The sequence below is a fragment of the Chrysemys picta genome, chromosome 3 (genome assembly GCF_011386835.1).
Source record: "Chrysemys picta bellii isolate R12L10 chromosome 3, ASM1138683v2, whole genome shotgun sequence".
In the NCBI taxonomy this organism is placed as follows: domain Eukaryota; kingdom Metazoa; phylum Chordata; order Testudines; family Emydidae; genus Chrysemys; species Chrysemys picta.
Genome location: NC_088793.1, coordinates 164863779 through 164869778, shown reverse-complemented (window position 1 = coordinate 164869778; position 6000 = coordinate 164863779).

The following is a 6000-nucleotide window of genomic DNA, read 5'->3' as shown; positions in this document are numbered from 1 at the left end:
ACATGAGACTTTCTTCTTACATGTAATCCTCATCGTGATAATAAGATGCTGAGCTGCACATTGTCCTCTTGGGTTTATGCCTACTATTAAACAGGAGTGGTTTGATGGGCATTCAGCAGAACTCTCATTAACGCAGGAGGGAGTTCACCTGTACACCCTCTCCCACTCTTCACATTTTATCTTGTGCTGACAGACATGACATTCTACGCACCATGTTGTGCCAGATCAAGCTCTGTTATACAATGTCCCCTGGGAACGAGAGGAAGTGACAAATGTAACAGCTAATAAAGGTTGTTTTCTGTATGCTAGATTCTCTTCACAGATTTTATTTAAGGTGATGAGGCTCTGATCTGCATGGAAGAACCTGCATTGGGCAAAACCTAGGCATGTTGTCCTGATAGTCATTTGTCAATTTCCTCTGCAATTCTGTTCAAAATCACCATGAAATAACTTTGCCCATTGAAGACAAAGTCAAACACCACCAGTAATTGCTATCTGGAAAACTGCATAATTTTGTTATATATTAATTTCAAGTCTCATGAACAAGAGCTTATTATCTAGTACAGTTTGGGGATGTAGACATTAGATCCTCTGCCAGTGTAAATCAGCATAGTTCAAGTGAAATCAATGGAGAATCTGGCCCATTTTTGGAATATTTCATACATAGACTCTGCCGTAATACATTTGGATTCGCTCACAGGCAGCCACATACGTAACTGTTTTTCTTTATTTCCTGTGCTCAATACACAACACATTTGGAGCAGAATCTTGGCGTCTTTCATACAGGTACAATTCCCCTTGACTGAACTCAATACAATGAGTCTCACCTGTGTTAGGAATGTAGGGTTAAGCCCTCAAAACTACCAATAGTTTCAGATCGAAGAATTACATTAGAAATAAAGTAATAAGGGTGAGTTTTCAAAGCTACCTAAAGGATTTGGACACTCCGTTTCTATTAAAATGAACGGGAATTGAGCATCCAACCCAATCAAGTGAGATTGAAAATCCCAGTTTTATTTTTTTAAGTAACATATAGATGCACATGTTTATACTTTTAATGTTTTTGGGCAACTGTGTTTGACTGGGAGAAAAAACTATAATGGAATATAGTATTAAAGTACTAATTAATATATTGTACTAATCGGTCATACTTTTTAGAGCAATGCAAACAGTTTAATGCTAGTTTTGCTTCACCACCTCCTGTGCCTTCCCTAATTAAGATCCTAATCCAACAAAGCACATAATAACACATTTAACACTAAGGTTATTCCATGGCGATCAGTGGGATGATGCATACATTTAAAGTTAAGCACAGGCTTAGGTTCTATGCTGAAGTGAGGCTTCGTTGGAACTAACATGATGTTTGCTATCATCACAGTTTACTTGTGTGTTCAACCCTTTCCCCCACCATGTGTCTGTCTTTTCTATCAAGACTGTTAACCCTTTGGGGCAGGTTCTCTGCTACTTGATGTTTGTATAGTGTCTAGCACAATAGGGCCCTGTTTCTGTCTGATCCTTAGGCACGACCCTAATAAACTTGATTCATAATAATTCAAAGAATATGAATTTTTAGTTATATGGGCCAGACCTCCAACTGGTGCAAATAGACATTGCTCCATGATCAGATCCATAAATTCTCTGTTAATCATATTAATATTTTTATGATGTAGCCACACACAAAAATTGAAAAGTAAGACCCTGCTCTTGCAAATACTTTTACATGTGAGTAAATTTACACATCTGAGTAGTCCTATTTAACTAAATGGGACACCTACATGTATGAAGTTACTCCCGGACGTAAGCATTTGCATGACTGAGGCCCAAGTCTGTCTATTTCAAGCAATAAAACTTATTCCAATGATCAATATTTGTCTTTAAATAGTGACACTTACACACTTTATCACTTCACATGTTCGGAGAAAAAAATGTAGAAGGTGTAAAAAGCGTTGAGCTTTTAAATGGAAGGAAAGAGAAATATTACAAACGAATGAAATCAAAGATCATTAAAGTCTTTGGGGGAGATTTTCAAAAGCCCAAATGGCAGTTCGGTGCCTAACTCCCATTGACCTTCCAAGGGAATTAGATGTTTAACTGCCATTTGTGCTTTAGAAAATCTTCCCCTTTATCATTAGGAAGTTTCAGTTAAAAGTTTAGAGGTACAATTTAAAGAACGTTTCACCTTGAATCAAAAGGTAAAGATGCAGATTTTTATACTGAAGCCAAACTGTATCTAACAGACAAAATAAGAGTGAGAGAGAGAGAGAGAAAAATCCAGGAGGTGGAGTCAGATAAGGAAAAACGATTAAGTTCTTGCATTAAAGTAGTTAAGCTGTCATCTTAAGCTCACTTTATCAGAGTTATTGCTGCTTATTCATAAGAGCACTAAGCAACAGATGTTCACCTGGCCAAGCAAGCCTGTTGAAAGGAAGATGTACATATGCTGAAGGGAATGAAGCGTGATCTGATTCTTAGAAAGGAAGGTTCTTGTTTCCTGGTATTTGTTAAAGCTTAATAAAGAGAGTGGGAAAAGGGAAAAAAGAAAGAAGTGGATGGAAGGGATAGAAAGAGACAAAGTAAAAGAGAGCAAAGATAAATGAAGCCAAGGTGAAATTATAAACTCAGGGACATTTCTTGAGCAGCAGTAAAAAGCATAAAGAACACAGATTGCAAAAGAAACAAGTTAGTTAAAAAAGCACAAAGTAGGAAAAAGGGGAAAGAAATTTTCCAGATACCTCCATGATATGTGTCAAGTTAGCAGAGTAAATCATAGAATCATAGAACTGGAAGGGACCTAGAGAGGTCATCTTGTCCAGTCCTCTGCACTCATGGCAGGACTAAGTATTATCTAGACCATTCCTGACAGGTGTTTGTCTAATCTGATCTTAAAAATCTCCAATGATGGAGATTCCACAACCTCCCTAGGCAATTTATTCCAGTGCTTAATCACCCTGACAGTTAGGAAGTTTTTCCTAATGTCCAACCTAAACCTCCCTTGTTGCAATTTAAGCCTATTGCTTCTTGTCCTATCCTCAGAGGGTAAGAAAAACAATTTTTCTTCCTCCTTCTTGTAACAACCTTTTACATACTTGAAAACTGTAACATATCCCCTCTCAGTCTTTTCTTTTCCAGACTAAACAAACCTAGTTTTTTCAATCTTCCCTCATAGGTCATGTTTTCTAGACCTTTAATCATTTTTGTTGCTCTTCTCTGGACTCTCTCCAGTTTGTCCAAATCCTTCCTAAAATGTGGCTCCCAGAACTGGACACAATACTCCAGTTGCAGCCTAATCAGCGGAAGAATTACTTCTCATGTCTTGCTTACAATATTTCTGCTAATACATCCCAGAATGATGTTCGCTTTTTTTGCAACAGCATTACACTGTTGACTCATATTTAGCTTGTGAACCACTGTGACCCCCAGATCACTTTCCACAGTACTTCTTCCTAGGCAATCACTTCCCATTTTGTATGTGTGCAACTGATTGTTCCTTCCTAAGGGGAGTACTTTGCATTTGTCCTTATTGAATTTCATCCTATTTACTTCAGACCGTATCTCCAGTTTGTCCAGATCATTTTGAATTTTAATCCTATCCTCCAAAGCACTTGCAACCCCTATCAGCTTGGTATCATCCGCAAACTTTATAAGTATGCCATTATCTAAATGCAAACAGCATTGATTCTTTTCTACTTCCTAATCCCCCCCCCCCCCCATTTATGTGTTTAACTTAACAAACTGACTTAGGACTTAAGCACAATTGTGCCTTTTGTCTCTCTTTTTCCTGATTGAGGACATTTGGTGGTGGTCAGCCTTTAAGATTCAATCCAGGGTATCAAACAAAGGTAACACAAGAGTCATAAAATTTGGCAGTCATTCTGAGGGTACTTGGGACATGTGTCCTATTTATCATCTGAAAGGTTACACTGAATGACTTATGGATGTACTTAGCATGAACATGACTTGTAGGAATGGTGACATTAGAACTCTTACCCGTTCTCAACCCATCTCTTGACTTTGCAAACGCAGGGAGAAACTCAATTCCTTTCTCTGTGGCTATGAAAGGCTGTTTGGCACCAGAATGGGTGTGGTTCCTCTGAGCAAGGGAGAAGACCAGATGAAGGGAGGCTGTACCCATCTATGCAATGTGCGGCCCTGCTGCACGTGAGTTCCCAGCAAAACAGTTCACAGAAAGCAGGACAGAATGGAGCTGTGAGGGTTTAGGAGAGAGGATTCACAGCTGTGGGCCTCTTTCCATTCTTCTCCACCCGGCCCCGCAGATGGGGGAAGGCTTCACTTGCTCCCACTTACTTTTGCCTGGCGCCCAGCTGGCTATTCAAGCCAGCCAAAATATTAAGGATTTGGCCCATAATCTAGGAAAGACACAACAGCCATGTTTGCTCTCTGAATATTGTTAAATGAAAAAGGTCTATTATGCTCTGCTTGGATGATATTGCATCGTCAGTCCTGAAAGCAATTGCTTCCCAAATCGTTACATTGTGAGAATCCTATTAAAACACAATAAGCCAATGCGCAAGTTATCTACAACTGGATAGTCGCCCGATTGGGTCCCTTTGTACTTAACACACTGGGTGACAACAATAGAGCATAACACGTGGCACCCTGTCCTGAATGCACTAGCCATGTAATTGGACATTTCTTCTGAGGGAAAGATTGCTAATCATTGAATGGGAGTTTGAGGAAGGACTGAGTATTTGGCTAAAGGACAGGAAATGGTCTTCCTGAATTATTTTTGCAACTAGAGCAAGAATGCTGAAAGAGCATTTGAAGCTGATTTGTAAGACAGATGTTAAACAGACTAGCAGCACCCCAGTATCCCTCTAATACTTATCTCATGTACCAAATATATTTTCTTAGCCTCAGTAATGAAACTGCAGTACTTAGGACTATATACATAGTATCCTGAATGATTTGTCATGCAAAAGAACATGGAAATATTTGTGCCACTAATAATATTTTACATTGACAGAGGGCCAAATAGTGCCATATAGATGCAGCCCCTTGCTGGAGGTTTAGTAGAATCAGACCACCCCCAGGGGGAGACAGTCCCTCCCCAAGCAGCCAGAGGCACAGGTGGTATTCCACAAGCTGCATCACCCTTTGGGTGCACCATTGTCTAGTTGACAGAGTCCTGGACTGGGAATCAGAAATCTGGATTCCATCCCTAGCTCTTCCATTGACCTGCTGTGTGACTTCTGGCAAGTTACCTCACCTCTCTGTGCCTCTATTTACCCCCTCACCCTTTGTCTGTCTTAACTGTTTAGATTATAAGCTCTTTGGGGAAGGACTGATGCTTACTATGTGTTTGTACAGCACATAGCACAATGGGGCCCTGATCTCAGTCTGGGCAATACTCTAATAATAAATAATAATAAAACATAGTAATAACCATTCACAGAACAGAGGGAGGGAATCCTGTTGGCAAGGACTTTAGGGAAAACCACCTACAGAGAGGAACATGCGACCTTTAATGTCCACACGGAGCTGGCCGGACTTCTTTTACTAAGGAACTGACTGAATGGAACTCATTTTACCTTTTTTAGAAATTTAAAGGGGCCGAGCCACCCCTGCTGGGATTTGAACCTGGGATTTCAAGTCAGCTAGATACCACGTTCAGAAAGTGATGCTTACACCATTAAGCCTCAAAAGTGGGACTTCTCGAGTTTGCAAATAAAAAAGTTTTGTTTATTCCACGTGGCTGCCAATCTCATGGGCACCACATCCACTTATTCTAACAATCAATTATCAAAATTTGTAGGGGACATCATCATCGTGTATGAAAAACTGTAGGAAATGTAATGGGAATTAGTGCACAAATGAAACAATGTGTATTCCTCTTCTTCCCAGTCATCGTACTAGATTCAGCACAGTTCATAGCAAAATCCTGCACAGATTTCAAGATATGGCACCTCTGAAAGATACAGTATTTGTTAGCTGTGGAATTGTGTCAAAATATTACTTGATATGTCCTGCTGGGAATATTAC